Source organism: Pelobates fuscus, chromosome 1, assembly GCF_036172605.1.
Source record: "Pelobates fuscus isolate aPelFus1 chromosome 1, aPelFus1.pri, whole genome shotgun sequence".
Lineage (NCBI taxonomy): Eukaryota > Metazoa > Chordata > Amphibia > Anura > Pelobatidae > Pelobates > Pelobates fuscus.
Window position 1 is genome coordinate 394,241,569 of NC_086317.1, and position 23,409 is coordinate 394,264,977.

A 23,409-nucleotide genomic window follows, 5' to 3' on the forward strand; every position below is an offset into this window, starting at 1 on the left:
GCTTTACAAGGGACTGCAGCTTTACCTTCCCTTCTAGCCGCCTAAGATCCAGTACCCCTTGCTATACACTTCTACAGTAATTCCTTTCCTACCTATGTTAAATGGCAAAGATGTGCTAAGCTCCAGTGGTCCTAACTAAACTAAGCTTTTGACTAGCAAATATGTTTAGATAATAATAGCTACTTGTTTAACTTACATGTACAAGCCTATACCATGCAGTATGATTGTATGTTCATTGAATTCTACGCAACTTACTTCCTCTTGCATTACTTAAGCATGCATAAGCCTTAATACCTCTCTCTCAGCATGACTGGCCTATGATTAGCAATCTATCATCACTTACCTTACCTTATGTAGGCCTAAGCATGAATATCTTGATGTTATAACCCCCAAAAAAGTGCGTTTATTCAGACATGTCATGTACTCTACCAACAAATAATTTCTGTGATACCTCTGCACTGTCTGTGTTTATATGTGAAACTTGCAAAGCACTACAAAAATAAAGAATTAAAAAAAAAATGTGTAAAAATAAATAGTGCAGATACAAATAATATAAGTCATATAGATAATAAAATTCAACTGGTACAAAGTAGAAACCGAAAAGGAGGAAAGTAACGCAGGAAAAAACAAAAATATAATAATTACAAAAAAAATACTAAATTAAAAGCAACATTAGGTCCCATGGGCTCTAATGTTTGAAGTCTGTGTATCCAAAATCCTTCTTAGCTTCATCATCAGGCCCCCCACCCCCCTTTCAAGATTGACCTTCTCAATGACAATAAATGAGAGAGTTCGAGGATCAAAACCAGGACACTGATTACACTGAATATTGGAAGTGAATGTGATACCAATCTTTTTCCAATATTATTCAGGTACGGTATTTTAAAAAGCGGACTTTAACTTGTCTTCCTGTTCTCCCAACATACTGTGCAGCACACCTACATGTAAGCAGGTACGCAACATGTGTAGAAGAACAGGAAACATGGCCCCTAATTTAAAAAACTTCTTGTGTAGAGGTACTCTGGAAAGACAATGCAGTTTTAGATAAAAAAAAAAAAAGACAGGTTTTGCAATGCCCGCACATATAAAAACCTTCTGAGGAATGATTCAACAGTCGATTGCTAAGACTCCTATTCCTAAAAGTGCTAGGTGCTAAACAATTTCAAACAAATTCTTCCCTTACCCAAAAATTATGTTAGGTATTTAGGTAATTCAGAACCTAAAATGTGTCTTCTAAAATTATAGGCCAATATTTTTAATTTTATTACAAGACACGGAGGCTCATAATGCATATCCCTTTCTTTACTTTCCACCAATAGCAGCAAAGAATGCTAAACAGAATGAAAAAAAATAATGCATACATAATAACATAGGCCACTCCCAGCCAAGTCCCAGTATAATAGTTGCCACCACCCTTAGATCTCCCTCTTTCTTTGCTGCTTCACAGTCAGATAAGTACCTAATTTTCTCTGTTCTGTGGGTTTTTTGCTAATCTGGTGATTTGTTAGTATTTGCTGTTATATTACATGTATTTTCAGTTTGTATTTATTATGTCTATGGTAGATTCGGGGTCCCAGACCAGTTAAAGGCTCTCTTTTTACCTGTTTGAGGGTCTTTTGTTGTACCCCTATCCTTTATCTTTTTACTATTTTTCTTTCATATATATTTGTGTTTTTTCTGTTTTGGTACCTCCTGCCTGGGTTTTTTCTGCCTTTGTCTTATGCTGCTCTGTTTTATTTTGGTGCCCCTGCATTTTTCCCTAAGTTTCATTTTGCGTTTGCGGACCTGTAACCGCACATTCGGCTCTTTTTAGCACTTCGCGGGTTTTGACTTACTGGACGTGCTCGTCCCACGAAAGAGCTTCGTTCGCGAGCTGAATACACCTGTTCGGTGATAGTCTTTAGCCGCGTTCGCTGTTTTTTTTGCCTCCCGTGAGTTTCGCGGACTTTGATGACTATGTTTTTTCTTGCGGTTTTGTCTCTCCTCCCCCTCCTTCATTTTACCTTGCCAGCCTCGTGTAGTTACTGCTGGTCTGGGCCTTGGTGAGATCTCGCCTATTTACCTTTTTTCCCGGGTTTGCTTACTTTGGGTGATTAACCCTTAATGTACTGATTACTTTACAGCTGTTTGAGTGTCAGTTAATATATATATTTATACCTCTTTAGTGTGGGACATTGCTTAAAACCCAGGGTGCCTGCCTGTTCACCTACCACTGGGGAGATGTATACCCCACGGGCCGTGGGGAGATCCCCGCTACCTTGGGCTCCCTGCCCCCTTAGTGGACCTGTCTGGCCAAGACGAGGGTGCGCATGCCTCAGCGCTGCAACGCTGCACTGTTCAGTTACGGATGCCATTATGGTGGCCATGAGGTTCATGTTATCAGCCCTGTTTCAAACTATCTCACAAGTCCTACTCACGCGCCAGTGGGCGTGTCAGGCAGTGGATGCTTCAGGTGTGGCACCCAGGTAGGCTTTACGCATAGCCAAACGTACCTGTCCCTCTGCCTCCAGAACCCGTATGACTGGCGCACCTTTGGTCACCCCAGAAAGCATATCCAATCCATGCAAGAGAGCCTTTACGCATCAGGCAGAACAGACACGAAAATGGAAATGTGCAAAAGCACAAAAAGAGAGCGACTCCAAAATTGGGTCTAGTGAGGAGGCTGGTGAGGAGTCTGTGAGCGAGAGCGACTCTGAGAGGGATTCCGCTGAGTTGGGCCTTAACCTCTTTTCCTCCACTCAGACAGGGATGTCCGGAGGTGATCTGGGGGCTGCTCCTTCTGCAGATGTGGAGACTGCCCTCACAAACCCATTGGACGAGCCCTTATTAAGCCTGGATGAGCTCAACCATCCTAGGTCAGCTGAGTGGCTCCCTGCAGACCATGTGGCCAGATACCGTGAGAACTGGGTATGGCGCCCACTCAGCAAGGCGGCCCACAACAAGCTTAGGGCAGAGTGTCCCAGGACCCCTGAGTGTCTGATGATGATGGGAGTCTCAGCCTGGAAATAGACTATCAGGGCCAGGTGCAGGGCAACCACACGCCCCCTGGTGTTGAGCACCAACGTTTGTGCGGCCACGTACCAGGGCCCTGATGCAGCTTCTGCGGATCCCAAGAGCTAGGAGCTAGATGATATGCAGACCTCCCAGAAACTGTATAGGGAGGCTCTGCAGCAGATATGTATCCAGTACAGAAACAAGGCAAGACTAGGACAGGCACCTAACAAGAAAACAAGACAAGACTAGAAGAACACAGAACCGGAGCAGGACAGAAAGCACAACCTAGAACGTGTACACAAGACATGAGGGAAACATAAACAGGGCAGGACAGGACTGTACATGAACTGGGAATACAAGACAAAATGAAACAAGACCAGAGATGCAAGGCAAAACAAGAGGAGACATAACTAAGTACTATATATGTAAAACATTGGAGATTTAGACATGCGTAAATGGCCAAGATGTATGCAGCCCACCACTGCGGAAAAGTACTCCAATTACGGTGGGTTCCTATCTGCCTAGATATGCTTGACTAAATAAACAATAATAAAACACACACAGCACTTACCTGCAAGAAATGGGCAGAGGACTTGGAGCAACTGCCTGCAGGAACCAACTGAAACAAAAGGATTAATGGAAAAGGAAAGGGTGTGGCAACATAAAACAAACATTTAAAGGAATCCAAGAGACTGGGAATTCCAGGAACGGAATACAGGAATGAACCCAGAAACCCCAGCAAAAAAAAACTAGACATGGAATAGAATACCAGAAAAAACAAGAAAAATTACAAGAATTGTAAAAAGAGTACTGGATACCTGAAGCCAAAACCAGACATCTCCTTGGTTGGGTCCAGAGATCGATTTGCTTTGCCGGGAGTGTCAATGCCTCCCTGTCCGTGGAACAGCGTAAAGCCATCCTGTTTAAAATAGAGCCCAAGTTGGTCAATCTCACCCTCACTGAAGCTAGTAAAGATGCCCAAAGCTTATTTTTTGGAGATTCCTTTATTAAGGATCTGGGTCACTTCGTAGGGGCATTTACTGCCCTTGATAAGGCCCAATATTTCATGAGAAGGGTATTCCAGGGGCGGGTCTCTGCCAGGGCTGGCAGATTCAGGGGCCATCTGGTCAGCCACAACTATTTCCAGTCCCGAGGCTCTTTCCAGCACTGCTCCAATTTCCAGGAGACGAGGACCCGGCGGTTGAGAGGTTTACGTGGACAAATGGATGGTGAGTTTACATAAACCTCAGTTTTTTTTCCATGTTTGTGTAGGGGGCAGTTTGGTCAACAATTACCTCAGACACGTGGGTACTCAACGCGGTTTGAGGTTTTCATATAGAACTCGTCAACACGCCTTGCGATATTCCAACTCCTCTGCCGATCTGTTTCTCACTCAGAGACCGCATGTTGATCGACGAGGAATTGTCTGCCTTCTGCGTCAAGGAGGCAATCGAGCTGGCCCCTCTGGACTCCGTAGGGGTCTTAAGCAATATATTCCTAGTTGAAAAGAAAGGTGGGCAAATGCGCCCTGTCATCAACTTGCGCCCGCTCAATGCTATGGTTCGCTACCACTATTTCAAGATGGAGGGCATCTATCTTCTGAGGGACCTACTCCTGCACGGAGATTGGCTGGCGAAACTAGATTTGAAGGCCGCGTACCTGATGGGGGCCAGTAGCCAAAACTTCGAGATCTACTTCAATTCTGTTGGAAGGACAGAGTTTGGCTCTTTATATGTCTTTCTTTTGGGCTCTCCTCTGCGCCCTGGTGCTTCACGAAGCTGCTGCGCCCGGTGATGGCCTGGCTCCGCAGTCGAGGCATTCGCTTAATCGTCTACCTTGATGACATCCTGATAATGGCTCAGGAGCGCTCCATCCTCATGCACCGTGGGACCTGCTGAGTCACCTGGAGTTCACATCAACTGGGAAAAATCCTCCCTGAACCCATTCAAACACATGGAATTTCTGGGTTTCCTTGTGGATTCGAAGTAGGAATCGTTGAGCCTTCCGTCCTCCAAGATTCGGACGATTCGCAAGAAACTTCGCAGTCACTTGGCGTCACTTGGCACGGCATTTCAGCCTGCTGGCCTCATCTATCCAGGTGGTGTTCTCGGCCCCTTTCAATTACAGGGCACTCCACAGGTTGAAAATAGCTCATCTGTAAGAGGGCACGTCTTACGCGGATATGGTTACCCTGGATGGCAAAATGAGGGACAAACCGCAGTGGTGGATCGTGAACCTGTCTGCATGGAATGGCACCGGGTCTTTAATAAAATCATGACTTTACGTCATGTAATAGGAAAATCATGTAAATTGTCTGTTGCAAAAGGCTTGAGAATTAAATCTGGTATTAAATGAAAATTTTACAATTTTAGTTTTTTAGAATGATTTTGATCTCTGTCAAGCAGGCAATTCCTTCTTTTCATTTTACTCACTCTTTCTACGTCTATCTGTAATTCATTTAAAGGGTAGCCTTTTTCTAAAAAAAATATTCTTTGACACTTGACAGACATTTTTTTGATGGTGACCACTTCTAATCTGTAAAGCTATTCGTATTAGCTGGCTTAAAATACAACAGTTTATATTGGGTCATTTTCAACATAAATTATCAAATCCAAAAATGTTACTTTATATTTATCAATTTCAGGAGTAAAAACTGACGAAAAAAACATTATTATTGATATAATGAATAAAAGTATGTACGGTAATTGTTAACTGTTCCCTTCCAAATTACTAAAATGTTGTCGATATGGCAGTGCCAAAGCACCATGTCCGCCCCAAATAGGTTATTGTTCCCAATGCATGTCCTCTCCCCGCTATCCATAAATGTATTGGCATAACTTGGGGGGAACTTGGTGCCCATGGCGTTGCCCTAGACTTTTATGTAGATACGCTTATATGTGTACTTTTTTCATCCATGTGAGTATATATCATTTTTTATGATACAAGATTTTTTTCATTATGTAATAAATAGTTTTTTTTTTTATCTTTATGCATTATCCATATTGGTTGTATGGATATTATTGGAACTTCTGGAACACAAGCCACAACCAGGAAACCACATTTTTAGTATGGCTGTGCTTGGAACGCATTTGCGTTCCAACAATAACGAACTGAAAACGTTTAATACAAAAGAAGTCCCGAAAATTGGTAACCGGAGGAGGAAATTATGGCAATGGAGCGCATATGCCTTCCTCCGAACAATGCCTAGAGACTCATATTAGATTGGGACTCATCTGGATAATTGCCTTTGTATGAGCCAAATGGATTGGCTAAATGCGATCGGAAGGAGGCCTGAACGTTATATAAAAGTGGTTTGTGTATATTTTTTTGTATTATGCTGCAATTCCACTTAAATTGGACAATTAACATTTTGATGCCCCTGGGAAATCTCATCAGTAGGAAAAAATACATAGGGCTTACCCACTGCGCTTTTCTTTATATTTCTTTATATTTGTTATCATTATTTGTATTTATATACCCTTGATACATATTTATCCTTAAGAGAAGAAGATTTACCTCATGTTGCATTTTCACTTTATTATTTGAACCAGACCCTTCAGGCAAATGTGGATGGGCTTTTTATCATCTTTTATCCTGTAAGTGTATCAATAAAACAGCTACGTTATTTGAGAGTGTTGCACCATGGTTTTCCAGTATTTCTTTTACATGCACCTTTGTTACTGTCTGATAGACAGCCACTGGAGGCAGTCTTAGTCCTGCAAATTAATTATTATAGTTTCTCAATAACTGCTATAGTTTACATTACAGGACTAAGGGTGATAGGGACAGTGCACCCAGACTAGTTCAATGAGATGAATTGGTCTGGGTGACTAATGTCGCTTTATCTCTAATGGCAAAAGCTGCTACCAATACAATTTAGCAATGGTGTGTTTAGATTTAAAACCCACAAAAAATGGCTAGCAGGGGTGGAGCCTAGCTTTCAGGCTTAATAGACATGCTACCCATCAGCTCCTGGCACAACTTTCTGAATCAAGGGGTAAAACCCCTGAAAAGTGGCACGCATAACGCCTGGAAGGTGACACCGAAGACGGGGACACCTGGGGGAATAGATCGAGACCAAAAACAAAAAAAACAATCAACCACCGGGAACCCGCAAACACAGCACGGGGCCTACCTGCCATGGAGTCGGGGAGAGGCGACCGCTCTCCATACTGGCACCTCCGCACACCAACCCCACTGAACACTCACCTCCTACCCCCCCCCCTCACCTCTGGACCAATGGGGGATATCAATGCTACCAATGTTGTATTGCAACACGCCAGATTCTGTATCTTAGGGAACAAGGAACCGCAAAAATGGATGGGGGCTGCTGACTGCTGTTAGTTATTGACTATAGAGCCTTAGCATACATTATAAAATATTTGTGTTTTGCTTCAACTAGTGGAATCTACACTGTTAGCTATGCTATTTCCATGACTAACTCAGCTGTGGGGAAAACTGAAGTAATGAAAGTGACTGGAAGTGTAACTCTCACTAATCTCAGGCAGGCTAGTTCTTTTGAGATCCGGGTTTTGAAGTGCATTGTGGCAAACCATGTAAAAGTCACCTGTCATTATATTCCATGCATGATGTCACTATTTCATCATGATTTCAGTTAATTCATTCACAGTAGTAAGCTTAATAAAAACTCAAGTATCTACGTCAATCTTTCGATGCATACATATGTGTATAGGTAGGAATATAATACTTAAAACATCAGCATAAGCAGTAAGTCGGGTGTTACAGTATAAAATTAAACAAAACAATGCATGGTACCTAGAACTAAATTACTAAAATGGAAAATCTATGAAACAAAACAATGAAATACAATAAAACACACAGCAAAACAATGTCATAGAACCAGTGCAGCTAATATAATAAAAACCTGTATATACTCTATACTAATACCTAAAGAAACACTCCAAGCACTATAACCACTATAGGGTCCTGTATGGTTACGGTGCCATAAGTACCTGGTGCCCTCGTTGGTAGTAAAACCATTTAAGAACAGTTTGACATCCTACCTGGGTTTCCACAGGCAATGCTCCCACCTCCATCCTTCTGCTCATAAACCGAGCTTCCATTAGCTCTACTGAGGGCTAGCTCATTGATTGAGTGCAGCCAATGCGCTAAGCCCTGTACTGCAAGATTTACCTCTGACAGAGCTTCTGGCTTTCTCTTGGAAGCAATGGAGGCAGGGAGTGGTTTGTGGTGCTGTGCTCCTATGACAAGGTATAGTGGATATGATGGTTGGAGTGTTACTTTAAAATGAAATAAATTAAATTAGCTGAGATACTTGTTACAGTGTGCAGCATATAGCAAGTGTCACAACATTTTATTTGCACAGGGAGAAAAAAAAAAACTCGAAGTAAACAAGAAGCAACATGTCATTCCAATAACTCATTCCAAGATTATTTTTTTAGGTGTGCACATTAAAATGATGTACCTACATTATTTATGTCCCTGTCAGGCAGGTGAAGTCAATTCCATTTAGATTGATACAGGTGCATAGTGCACTGGTTGCCTTGACAACATGCACCTGCATTGTAACAGAGATCAGGTCAGTTTATTTATTTACAGAAAAAATCTACAGAAAAAAACATAGAACTCAGAGTAATATCGCCAATATGCATTTATAAACCAAAGTTCAAAGTTACACTCACAAGCGTGTATTGATAGTAGGCGTATCTCAGTGTTAAAGGTGTTATGAGGTTCTCCACACGGGATTTGGGCATGTAGGAAAAGTAGAGATACACAATAAGTGTAGATTATAAACACTCACAAATGCGCAATAATAAATCACACTTACAAAAAAGCAGCGCTTCTATCAGCATGTCTGAATATGCCCCTTTAAGAGTTTTTTTTCTTAGAATTTTTGTCAGTGTTAAATCTGCTATGTATTATATTGGGTTCTTTATGGTAGTGGTATATTCTTTTAATTTTCAATTTTTGGGGGGTAATTAACACTGGAAGATTTTGTTAGGTTATTTGGGCACTGCATTATGGGACTAGATATTAGATTATGACCCATATTGTTTTTCTGTATAATTAACATTTAACAAAAATTCTGATGGTTAATGAAGATGGAATGAAATGAATAGGCTTTTGCTCTGTTTTTCTCTTTTTATTGTTGTTCCTTTCTTTAGTGTGTATATATATATATATATATATATAATTTTTTAATTTTTTTCCCTATATGTTTTCCCTTATTTCTTATTTCTGTCTCTCTCGCTCCTGAGTTGCATGGGACGTTTCAGGATGTTAGGAGGTTTGATACAAGACTTGCTTAATGGATACAATAGTATCCACTGAATCTCCCGACCGACAGAATATCACGCATGCGCATAAGTATGCGTTACATGTGAGAACGAGGCTTGGAACACATGCTTTGAAAGATGAGCCGCAGCTGTGAACAAATACCGCCGATAGGCGGAGAAGAAAGGTGGAAGTGATACCGAACGATTCAAATAAACGTCGGGAGGAAGAAGATCATACTACACGGGTGGTCTGACAGCAAGTACCCCTGAGGAAGTCCGTGGGGAAACAGACGAAACGCGTAGGGTTGGGTCCCTGTAGGAATTTGTAAATTTTTGTTTCATTTTATTGTCATTTTTTTAATTTAGTAATAATAAATGGTTTTTAGCCTGTAATATTATCCCTTATTGTGTCGATCTGGGAACTAAGCTGCGGATGTCGGCTGAGGAATTCACACTGATTTTGACATGCTGATAGAAGCGCTGCTTTTTTGTAAGTGTGATTTATTATTGCGCATTTGTGAGTGTTTATAATCTACGCTTATTGTGTATTTCTACTTTTCCTACATGCCCAAATCCCATGTGGAGAACCTCATAACACCTTTAACACTGAGATACGCCTACTATCAATACACGCTTGTGAGTGTAACTTTGAACTTTGGTTTATAAATGCATATTGGTGATATTACTCTATGAGTTATGTTTTTTTCTGTAGATCTTATTCTGTAGATTTTGTCTTGTGAGGACTGGGAGGAGTCCTGCTTTTCTACAGTTAAGAACATTTAGGTATTTCATTTGAATAATACACAGAGGGTGACTAGTTTGTCAGTTTATTTATTTGTTTTTGCTAATAGTTTTTATTGCATGTGTAAGTAAATAGGTGAGAAAGGTTGCATGTAGAACAAAGTAGGTAAGAGTTGCTGCAGTAGGACATGTTAATAGCCTCATATTTATCTCCTTATGGACCAAACTTCTGGAATAAAAGTGAATCATGACATGTCACACATGTCATGTGCCCTTAAGGGGTTAAAGGACTACTCGAAGCACCATGACCACTTAAGTGATTTTAAATGGAGTCTGTTTATATTTTACATACAGCACTATGGCAGTTAATTGATAAATAAATAAAAATCATATTTAAGTTAATATGACCGCACATTAGTGTATATAGGAGGACTTCTACCTCACTCGCAACTCTACAGGTGGGGGCATGTCCCCCAAACACTGAACATGCAGTGCCTGTATACTGTAATAAAAGACTATGTACCACTGTCCCGTCACTAATAACATTCAGTGGGACCTGGCATAGTTCATCTCCCCCATTTGCCTCGGTGGGTATCTTGCGACAGCTTTAACTTAAATGAAGGGAGGTGACAGTTCACGGTCCATAACCCATGCTCCCTACCCATGGTCAGTAGTCGGGGACTATCCTATTAAAAATGTGGGTTGTACAACCTAGTGTCTTTCACTGCACCCACCCATGGTCAATGGAAGGGGTTCTAGATTCCCTTCAGTCCACACCTATTGCAGTGGATATTTATTATAGATTGGGTTGAAAAAGTGAGTTAACAGGTGGAGAGATACAGACAGATGTATGGACAGGTGGAGAGGCACAGGTGAAAGTTTGGACAGCACAAGAGATCCAGACGGGGGTTAACAGGTAAAGAGATACAGACAGGGGTTGACAGGTGGAGAGATACAGACAGGGGTTTGCACAATAGGTAAGAGACAGATTGGGGTTGATAAAGGAGGAGATATATAGATGGAGGTTTGGACATATGAAGAGACATGGATAGGGGTGTGCACAGTATGAGAGACACAGGTAGAGGTTGATAAAGGAGAAGAGATACAGATGGGAGTGAGAATAGGGAGGTGAAATGAAAAGAAAACAAGGAGGGTGGTAAATTTGGAGACATACAAAAGTTGAATAATTACATCCTTTAAAATACATTACTAAATGAAAAGAAAAAACTCATTTGTTTTTTTTTCCCTCACGATTTGGCAGATATAACTCCTTACACACACTAATATGTTTTATTTTTTTGCACAACTGCAGACTTGCTGTCAGTACCCTTCGTTACCTATGCCTTCGTTCCCAAGCATAGACAATACTCCAGTCAGAGGCTTCTCACTGAAACCTCTGTGCTGGAACCACGCATGCAGTGGCACACGATCATGGCTTTTCAATGCCCATTGAGAAGTGGGCAAGGTAGGGTGTTCTGACGAGCTAACGTAAGTGGAAGAAAATTTTGCAGCTATATGAGTGACAGCCGGGAGGTGTTTCGCTTCCACTTATAAAAGTAACATTCTATTAAAGGGACACTATAGTCACCTGAACAACTTTAGCTTAATGAAGCAGTTTTGGTGTATAGAACATGCCCCTGCAGCCTCACTGCTCAATCCTCTGCCATTTAGGAGTTAAATCCCTTTGTTTATGAACCCTAGTCACACCTCCCTGCATGTGACTTGCACAGCCTTCCAAAAACACTTCCTGTAAAGAGAGCCCTATTTAGGTTCTCTTTATTGCAAGTTCTGTTTAATTAAGATTTTCTTATCCCCTGCTATGTTAATAGCTTGCTAGATCCTGCAAGAGCCTTCTGTATGTGATTTAAAGTTCAATTTAGAGATTGAGATACAATTATTTAAGGTAAATTACATCTGTTTGAAAGTGAAACCAGTTTTTTTTTTTTTTTCATGCAGGCTCTGTCAATCATAGCCAGGGGAGGTGTGGCTAGGGCTGCATAAACAGAAACAAAGTGATTTAACTCCTAAATGACCGTGAATTGAGCAGGGAAATTGCAGGGGAATGATCTATACACTAAAACTGCTTTATTTAGCTAAAGTAATTTAGGTGACTATAGTGTTCCTTTAAGAAAAATTCAACACATTTTTTTAATCTTATGTCACTTCTTGTGATTTACATCCTGTGATGACATGCACATATAGTTAAATATGCAAATTGCATGGCCGGTAATTTTTTCCAAGAAAGGTGGCAATCCTACACCCTCCCATTCCCCTATGTAAATCCTGAACACGCACTGTTCATATATTTTGTGAACTCCCAAAGTGTTGCAAGTCTTTATTGTCAGTTTGTTTATTCTGTGCATTGATGTTTAGCCTGTTTCCTGATTCTGAATCTACCTTGCCTGGACTGACCTTTTCTTGCCTGACTTTCACTTTTGACTTTCCCTTACCTATTTTGTCTCCTTTGAAGCTTAGAGACTCTCTTAACCCCTTAAGGACACATGACGTGTGACATGTCATGATTCCCATTTATTCCAGAAGTTTGGTCCTTAAGGGGTTAAACTAACCGTTCCATTGCTTTCTCTGCATATTGAGCCCATTTACTACAAACCTTTATGTTGTATTTATTTAATTAATATGTTTGTTGCATAGTAAGTCGGATGGTGGTCATTAAAGGACCACTATAGGCACCCAGACCACTTCAGCTTAATGAAGTGGTCTGGGTGCCTGGTCCAGCTAGGTTTAACCCCCTTTTTTTTAATAAACATAGCAGTTTCCCTGAAACTGCTATGTTTATAATAGGGTTAATCTAGCCTCTAGTGGCTGTCTCATTGACAGCCGCTAGAGGGCTTCCGCGCTTCTCACTGTGATTTTCACAGTGAGAAGACGCCAGCGTCTATAGGAAAGCATTGTGAATGCTTTCCTATGGACTGGCTGAATGCGCGAACGGCTCATGCTCATTCAGCCGGTGATGGAAGAAGAGGGGGAGAAGAGGAGGAGAGCTAAGTTTAACCCCTTCCTCCCCCAGTGCCTGGCGGGAGGGGGTCCCTGAGGGTGGGGGCACCCTCAGGGCACAATAGTGGCCCTTTAAGGTATACCTTTCAATAAACTGCCAGTCATCAGAGAATACTTGTGCTAGTGAGATTACTGGCTAGAGCTACATGCATCATGCAGGACAGATTGTTTATAAATTTTTTTTGCTATCCCTTGAAGAGAAACTGTATTCCTTTTGTCCATTAGCACTTGTGCTGAATTAAAAAACAAAAAACACTAACAAAGGATAGATAATAACAAAAACCTTGTCATTTTTTAAAATTAATAAATATTTGAAACTTTTGGCTATTTAAACCAGAGAGAAAAAACACTTTTTTTTATTAAATATCAAAAACAAATAACAGAGCATTAAATAAGATTCTTACAACAGTAAAGAAAGTTACACAATAACAAAGATAATGAAAAGCTCACTTGTAACACTCCCAGGATCCTGGATGATAACAACAACAACAACAACAAAACGGACAGGATAAAAAAAAACCACAATTGTACAAATAACATAAACCACGTGCAATACCATGGAAGCATTATATCTAACCTAGATTTCGGTTTACAGGAGATTAAAAAAATTGGGGGAGGAGAAAGTCATGGATCTATCATAGATGATAGATAATCTTTAACTCTTTACTTGCAGTATACAAAGCCAATCAGTAAAATGTAGTAAATACAGTTGATCTACTCAAAAGAAACAAAATATCAAGCATGTAAAACAAATCCAGTCCATAGTAGCTCAGAAAGCTGCTTTATACAATGATAATATAGTGTGACAGAGAGGAGTGAAAATGGTCTGACTCGAGGAATCTATCACATGAGTACCAAGGTCTAGCCCCCTTCTACAATTGCAGGAGGAGTAAATTGACACCAGCATAGCGGGATCAGTGTTCCTACTGGAATTAAATATATGACGGGGTAGAGACATTCTGTGTTTAGTCGTATATCTGGGTCATAAGTGCAAGAAACAATGCTTTGAATGGTTGTCCAGTAATTAGCTAGCTGAGGGTAGTAGTCACAATAAATATAATTTTTTTTTAAAAGATCAAGCAATTGTGGATGAAGAAAATTATTATTTTTGAATTTTTTTGCCATTGGCCAGTTGTGAATAAGATGTTTAGTTCATATTCTAATTGGGAAGTACAAATAGATAATGAAAAAAGTCATAGCATGGATATGAGGTGCAAAATTATTTTCAGGTTTTCAGGATTATTGCATGTGCCCTCTAAAACGTCATTGATTCATCTCCATTGTTATCCTTTACCAAATGTGCTAGGAAGTTAAAGTGGGCATTTAAAGTGGGCTTCACTTTATCTGGGTTTGATCGCCTTTCTTTCGCTACAGACATGCTAGTGCTATACAAACTGAATTTAGGGCATTCAGCCCATACAAGAATACATTGTTTTGCACATGAGCTACCATGAATAGGGCTGATCAAGTCCCTTTTTTGGCCCAGCATGCTCCACTTTGTCAACAAAGACACCCTAATATCTGGCCAGAACTATCCCTTCCCACATTTACACTTCCCAAGGTAGAGAGAGGTATGTTTGTGTGTGGCAAATGGAATAGTTTTTCCATTTCATGCAGTGCACTGTTTAGCCTTAGTTTTTTTGCAACTAGTCTATATACAATGAAAATATTATTCCTAGATGCATTCATTTCTGAAGGCTTCAACATTAACCAGCCAGACTAGCCCAGAAGTAAGCCAGGACCCTCTGCAGTGTAAGGCTGTCTGGTGTTAAAAAATAAAATCATTTTATTTTTAAGGAAATCTGCATTATTAGGATTTAGGAAACTGGGCTGAAATGTTGGCTGTTACTGCTGCGCATGTCTGGTTAATATAAAACTGTTTTGTTGTTTATTTTAAAAACCAGGAGTGCACTCTTTCATGTTGGAAAAATACTTTTCATTAATTATTTTTGTTGTTCACCTATATATTTACTCAGTATGCTGCAAAAAGCATTAAATGCCTCGTATAAACCTTTTTCCAGGGTTGCTTTTTATTCCTTGTCTGACCCTGCTAAACACTGAAAAGAACACATAGGTGGGCCAAAGTATGGCGATTTCACAACTATGCATAGAGGTCTAGTTGCTAAACAGGGAATTATGGGCATTAACAGCAGAATTCTAGCCAAGAGGAAATAGCTAATATAATGAGTGAAGAGGGGGGAGAGGGAAGAGGAGGGGAGAGCTCTAAGGGACAGGAGGGGAGAGCTCTAAGGGACAGGAGGGGAGAGCTCTAAGGGACAGGAGGGGAGAGCTCTAAGGGACAGGAGGGGAGAGCTCTAAGGGACAGGAGGGGAGAGCTCTAAGGGACAGGAGGGGAGAGCTCTAAGGGACAGGAGGGGAGAGCTCTAAGGGACAAGAGGGGAGAGCTCTAAGGGACAAGAGGGGAGAGCTCTAAGGGACAAGAGGGGAGAGAGGAGACCACCAAGAAACAGAGTGGAAGACACAGAGAGGCTAAGGAAGGGGGGAAAGAAGCACAAAAGCGCTGGTAGGGGAGAGAGGCACACTAAATTATATTCACCCTTTACATACACAGAAACACAATGCATCCCTTACACACAATGCATCTCTTACACACACACTCAATTCACCCTTTACGTACACAGAAACACACCTTGCATCCCTTACACATACAAACACAGATTCACACAATGCATCCCCTACACACAAACACACTGCTTTCTATCCTTTGCACAAAAAACACACTGCATCCACTACACGCGCACGCACTGCATCGCCTACACAAACTGGTATCCATATACTCTACATTCCATAAGCACACACATTAGATCCTCTGTCAGGCTGTGGGGGGCCCCAAAAATGGAGCTGCTTCCCGTTCCCCCAGAACATTGATTTTTGTGACCACAGTTACAAACAGCCGCCAGAGAGCCTGTTCTACGCCACACCAGTGGAACCAAAATGCAGCCAGAGCCCATCATCAACCTCAACTGGTTGTAAGTAGACAATCTAGTATATTATTAGTGACACTAATTTCTAATTTACCCGACATTAAAAGGAAACTATAGTAACCAGAACCATTGCAGCTTAATGTAGTGCTTCTGGTGTATATAGCCTGTCCCTGCAGGATTTTTAATGTAAGCACACACTGTGTGCAGCACTGGCGTTGGTTCATATGACAGATCATATGGATGGGGCATTGTGATTTCACATGCTGGGCAGCGCATATGGCAGGGGGCTTCACATTTTTTTCCCTAAGGCAGCAAAAAATCCTAGTACTGGCCCTGCACAAAGACCAGCTCATTAGCACAGGGAATCCCGCAAATCTATGTTCAGGAATACTTCCCATTTAGAACCACAAGCAGAAATGGGATACGGCTGTACAGTCTATATAGGGAACATACAAGGAAAAAAACAATAGTGTGATACAGTATATACAGTGAAAATGTGCGCTTAAATGGATGCACTCACGAGATAGTAAAGGTAAAACAGCATTCAAGGTGCCTCCCCAGGGAATATGGAGGGATGCTGGTATCCTTCGGTAGTGTCTAGCAGCCAAATGGGACACAGGACTCCAGGTGAGTAATGGTAGAAAATATTTGTAGTTTTATTTTCTTTAAAAGGTGATACAACACCAAGCAGATAAAATATAAAAGTGCAGCAGTAGGTCCAACGCGTTTCGTTCAACACAGGAACTTCATCAGGGACCGCACAGTAAAAGAAATCAACAGCAATATTGCAGATTGTAAAAAATACACATCCTACTCACCCTAACAATAATCACTATAAATAGGGCTAATCCCAATGTCCCATTGGTCCTAAGTGTGGGGGGTGTCCTCCGGGCTGCTCTCCATTGGTCAAGGGATAATATCATCCAGCTGATTCCATTTTCGGCATTTCAATGCCCAGAAAACGAGCGCGTTTTTTTCATACGCCGGAACCGGAAGTAGACGTTTTCTTTCACTTCCGCGTTCCACATGCGTTCCACGTGCGTTCCACATGCGTTCCAAGGGCAGTCCGCACATGCTCAGTGGGTATTACACTAACTATCTCAATCGAAAACATCCTAATGCATTTAAAAAAGCCCTTAAAAGCTCAAAACATAACTAAAGGTGCAATTAATCTCTAGAAAGAGAAAAAATAAATTAATATATGATATACAAACATAATTAATTACTTGAGTGAACCTGAACTTGTCATGTGACAAAATTAAACATTAAACATTATACTTCTGGTGTCTGTAGTTCTATGGAAATAGCAAACACCTTCTCTGCAAATCTATTTAAAGTGACAAACTCTTCATACATTTCTATAAACCTCTTCTTTATTGAGGATATTGTCATAATAAACCCCTCTATAGGTTTATTTTAAAGTGACACACACCTTATCTCCAAAAACCTGTTTGAAGTTATAGATTCCTCCGTGAATCAATAAAGGTGACAAGCACCTATTACAAAATTATCTAAGTGACTCATACCTAATAGGCTAAACGAATAATAAACTAAAAAACCATAACCTATAGATTTTACAAATGTTCCCTGAATATTATTAGTTAAGGACATTATAAATACCTAGTTAGTACACATAACCGTATAATATAAACTACGTTAGTTATTATTATTGTTTCATATATGTTATCTTGATCTGTTTCTTATCTTAATTATATTCTTTGGTTTCATACATATGCACCAAAAATAGATCACTCTCATTGTCCCATATCATCAAAAGAAAAAAGAGAAAGAAAGGAGAAAAAAGGAGAAAAAAGTTATCCCCAGGCCAGAGGGAGTCCACATTAACATGTCCCTAGTAACCTATATGATTAATTGGTACTCCTTTATCTGGAGGAAAGGTACTCCCTTTAAATAGAAATTATAAAGAAAAGAGTAATCATTACGGTTACTCCAAAAAGCACACCAGATCTATCCCAATGTTTAAGCCCCTGGGTTCCAGGGTCTTTAACTTGTGTATCCAGAAGGTTTCCCTCTGGGATAGCTTCTTAACTCTATCTCCTCCCCGCCAGTAGGGCAGAACATGCTCGATCCCCATACATCGAAATTCTTTAAATGAAAAAGAAGGACAGCTGGAGCAGTGGGCGGAGACTGAATGAGTTACAAGTCCCTTACGTATATTGTTCAGATGTTCCAAGATTCTAACTTTAAAAATACGTTGTGTCCGTCCCACATACTGTTTGCCACACGGACACTGCAGTAAATATACTACATGGTCCGTGTGGCAGCTAATAGGTGATTTAATCCCAAAGGATTCTCCAGTTACAAAACTGCCGAATTCCTTGGTTCTTTCCATATGGGCGGTGGTGCAGGCTTTGCAGCTATGTAGTTGTTTTGTTTTGCCATACTTCCCATTTAACCTGTGTTTTATGAGTTGGGTGATAGTGTTTCCAGACACTATATATATGCCTTCCTCATAGATTGTAAGCTTATTTGAGCAGGGCCTTCTTCACCTTCAAATATCCCCTTTCTAGAATGGTAAAGCACTGGAATATGTTGGCACTATGTAAATGCTAATAATAATAGCTACTATTTGGCCTAGAATATGAGCTTCCCTTGTCAATTGAAGGTTTGGTAAATTAAACCCTGAGGAGTTTTACAAGAAACAGTTTTCTGCCAATTAAAAATTTCACCATGCAAGAAATATTATTTGTCTAGCTATGCAGGGGAAAGAAAAAAGTCCTCCCCCAAAGTTTTATTAACTATATAACTTTATTTCCATAAACACATATTTGAAAAAACAAAACAAAAAAAAACAAACATATTTGCCTACATGTGGTATTGCAAAGTTTTAGACTCGGTATAATGTAATCTGTAAAACACATTGTGTTGATATCGGACATTTAACCCTTTCATGGGTCAGACAGTGCATTGAAACATTCTTATGTCAATACTGTACTCACTTGTGTGACATTGACACACAAGGCAGACCTTTCGAAGGTTTGTCATTTGATAAGGTCATCACAGTTTAAACATTAAACAGACATTTTGTAATACGGGTGTATGAAATCGCAACTCGGAAAAGCAAAGAGCAGATATGATGACATATATGTCAAGTTAGTCTTGTGGTAAACACTGTTAAAGAAACATGACATGTAGTACATTGACTTGCCTAGCACTTACGATAAGGAGGGGTTTTTTATTCTCCAATATAATTATTAAAATGTATTTATGCAGCACTAAATCAAGGAGTTAAGCATCATGTAAAATGTAGATTAAAAAAAATATTTACAAGACAAAAGTTATGGTCCAAAGCACATGCCTAGGGGGAGTTTGAAAAGTAAATCAATTATAATACTTTTATTTATTTATTTTTTACTTCCTCCCTGTGGAGCCTGAGGATGATCCTGGCATAATGGTAAAATGAAACGCATATCATTAGACACCACACACAAGTCCAAACCCTCAGGCTGCAATTTACGAATTCACTAAATATTTCCAAAATAAAAAATTGAATAGTAATAATATAACAATGGTAATTGTACTGTAAACATGGTTTCAGACTAGAAAAGACGTATGTGTTGTCTTCATTATAAACCATCTGATAATATCCTGTGATACTTATTCATGGTTTGTATTTTTTGTTGTACTGACAGTTTATTAACCCCTTAACGCCGTTACGACGTACCATGCCGTCCTGCATTAAATGGGCTTTAAAGCCGTTGCGACGGCATGGTACGTCGTAACGGCTTGCAGCCCCAGGAGGTGAGTTGTACTCACCTCCGCCGCGATCTTCTTCTGGAGGGCTGCCTGACAGCCCAGGCAGCCCCCCTCCGGCAAATGAGGCCCCCGGGGGCCATGTGATCGCTCTCAAAGAGCGATAACATGGCCCCCTATAGCTGGCTATGGATCTGCCAGCAGGGGGACTGTTTGAAATATCAGACAGTCCCCCTGCTGGTGTGAAAGTAAAAAAAAAAAAAAAATGTGTAAAAATAAATTAAATATATTTATATATATTATATATAATATATATACACATTATATATATGTAACGTCATACAAAGTGTATTTTAATATTAATATAAGTATATATTAATATTAAAATACACTTAGAAAGACGTTATATATATAATATGTATGTATAATATATATATATATATATATATATATATATATATATATATATATATATATATATATATATATATATATATATAATAGATGTACATATATATAAATACGGATAATTAAAATAAATAAATAAAATAAATAAAATATTGAAACAAAATTATATATGCATATGTAATTTCATTCTAACTGTATTTTGTTATTTATATATATGTGTATGTGTGTAACAAAATACACTTAGAATGACATTCTATATGTATCTATCTATATATAAAATACAAATAACCGCAAATAAATAAATAAATATATATATATATATATATATATATATATATATATATATATATATATATATATATATATATATATAAATACATATAATTATATAAAAGATTACATTAGTATACACGTAGAATTTAAATACCTATAAATGCATATATATTAAAATTCTACGTGTATATTTAAATAATCTTTTAACGTAATTATGCGATTTGATTAATTAAAATTTGATTGACATGACTGACAACACAGGGAGAAAGTGCAGAGAATTTAATTCGCAAGCACTATATTTGACCCTGTAACTCTCCAAGACACCATAAAACCTGTACATAGGGGGTATTGTTTTACTCGGGAGACTTCGCTGAACTCAAATATTAGTGTTTCAAACTGGTAAATTGTATTACAACGATGATATTTTAAGTAAAAGTGACGTTTTTCGCATTTTTTACAAGCGAACAGCACTTTTATGGTCTATATTATTGTTGTAATATGTTTTACTGTTTTAAAACACTAATATTTGTGTTTAGTGAAGTCTCCCGAGAATAACAGTACCCCCCATGTACAGGTTTTATGGTGTTTTGGAAAGTTAGAGAGTCACATATAAGGCTTGCATTTAATTTTTTCACATTGAAATTTGCCAGATTGGTTATGTTGCCTTTGAGAGCGTATGGTAGCCCAGGAATGAGAATTACCCCCATGATGGCATACCATTTGCAAAAGTAGACAACCCGAGGTATTGCAAGTGGGGTATGTCCAGTCTTTTTTAGTAACCACTTAGTCACAAACACTGGCCAAATATTCGTTTTTTGCTTTTTTCACACAAAAACAAATATGAACGCTAACTTTGGCCAGTGTTTGTGACTAAGTGGCTACTAAAAAAGACTAAACATACCCCACTTTCAATACCTTGGCTTGTCTACTTTTTCAAATGCTATGCCATTATGGGGGTAATTCTCATTCCTCACTACCACACCGTCTCAAAGGTAACATTACTACGTAATCTGGAAAATTTCAATTTGAAAATGGAATGTTCTATATTTGACCCTGTAACTTTCCAAAACACCATAAAACTTGTTAATTGGGGGTACTGTTGTACTCGTGACACATCGCTGATTACAAATATGTGCATTTTTTTGCAGTAAAACAGTATTATGACATTCACAGTTAAAATGTCAGACAGAAATGCAAATTTTAAAATAAATCTTATTTTCTCACTTTTTTTTTATTTTATTCATAATAAATTATGTTGCATATATGAATAGTTAATGATAAATTAAAGCCCTGTGTCTCCTGAACAAAATTATATATAATAATAAGTGTGGGTGCATATAATTTGAAAGAGGGGAACTACGGGTGAACAGACATATAGCGCAAATTCTAGTTTTTGTTTACGTTTTGTTTTGATCAGAACGTGTACTATTGACTCCGTCCTGAAGGGGTTAAATAGAAGAATACATTAAAGGACCACTCTAGGCACCCAGACCACTTCAGCTTAATGAGGTGGTCTGGGTGCCAGGTCCTTCTAGGGTTAACCCATTTTTTCATAAACATAGCAGTTTCAGAGAAACTGCTATGTTTATGAATGGGTTAAGCCTTCCCCCTATGTCCTCTAGTGGCTGTCTCACTGACAGCCGCTAGAGGCGCTTGCGTGATTCTCACTGTGATTTTCACAGTGAGAGCACTCCAGCGTCCATAGGAAAGCATTATGAATGCTTTCCTATGTGACCGGCTGAATGCGCGCGCAGCTCTTGCCGCGCGTGCGCATTCAGCCGACGGGGAGGAGAAGAGGAGGATCGGAGGAGGAGAGCAGGAGGAGATCTCTCCGCCCAGCGCTGGAAAAAGGTAAGTTTTAACCCCTTTCCCCTTTCCAGAGCCGGGCGGGAGGGGGTCCCTGAGGGTGGAGGCACCCTCAGGGCACTCTAGTGCCAGGAAAACGAGTATGCTTTCCTGGCACTAGAGTGGTCCTTTAAGTAAGGCCCCAAGAACTAATTGACAACTTGTTTGCAACAAACATCCTGTGCAACATCTGATAAGTTGACTCTTGAGGTTACACTTTGAACACCTTCCAGTTTAACTTTTTTACAATTAGCACTTGCCAGCCATGCACAGGACATCATTTCAGGCACTCAAAGGGTGAACTGCAAAACTGTAACACCCACAGGCCAAGAGAAGTCGATAAAGCATTGTGAAAAAAAAACAAAAAAAAAAAAAAACTGAAAATGTTTTTGTTTTAAAAGCTGAGAATCCACATTCAAATCATATTTGAAAGCTGTCATTTTGGATTTTGAGTGTTTATTTATATTGTTTGTAGGGACGGAATTACGAAGTAAAAAAAACAAACCAAAAAACATCTAGAAATTATTACAAAAAGAATAGCCTTCAGAGGCTACATTTCTTCTTTGAACATTTCTATCGAGCACAGGTTTAGTTCTTGTCGTGGTAAACTGTGAAACTGCTGAGGGATAGTAAAGTGACTTGTATATAGAACATACATAGCTCTAGTATTAGTTACTCACGTCCACACAAATGCTTCCGCCTTCAAGCTTTCGGTTTCTTTTCTCGAATTTTGTCCTTTCAGGAATAACAAAATCGATTCATCAAATGTTCAGTCCATATGTTATCCAATTTAAAAGCGATCAAAACCCATCAGAAGATTATTACAGTGGAAAAAAACCCTGCAAATCCACCGCTCGTGCTTCCTCCTGTGCTCTAAACTTGTGCTGCGTTTTTTCTTTTTTTACTTCCTGATTTGAGACTAAAATCTGGCCAGCAGCCTGGTGGTGCATAGTTTAGTGTGTACTGCTTTTTTTTGTGTGCTGAATTTTTTCAGCTCCACCCAAAAGCGTAAAAAAAAAAAATCATGTCTGTTATGCTTGGAAATGGCTCCTTTCCAAAACTTTTGTTTGAATTTCCCTTCTAATTGACCACTTCAGTGCTGGGAAAAGCTATAGATTACAAACTGCACAATATAAATTTTAAAATAGAACATGAAAGCAGGGTGACTGCAGGAATATACGCTTAAACAAAGCATCCATGACAATTCAGATAAATAC

The 23,409-nt window shown here is 39.5% G+C and overlaps 1 protein-coding gene across 3 annotated transcripts in view; it reads right to left on the minus strand.

The window, feature by feature from the left end:
- Positions 1 to 23,137, minus strand: part of STAT6 (signal transducer and activator of transcription 6) — a 230,140-nt gene extending 207,003 nt beyond the window's left edge. For all 3 annotated transcript variants that reach the window (XM_063427273.1, XM_063427268.1, XM_063427260.1), the window contains exon 1: positions 22,873 to 23,137. The gene's annotated coding sequence lies outside the window, so the exon portion shown is untranslated. The remainder of the gene's footprint in view (positions 1 to 22,872) is intronic.
- Between the last annotated feature and the right edge of the window lie 272 nt (positions 23,138 to 23,409).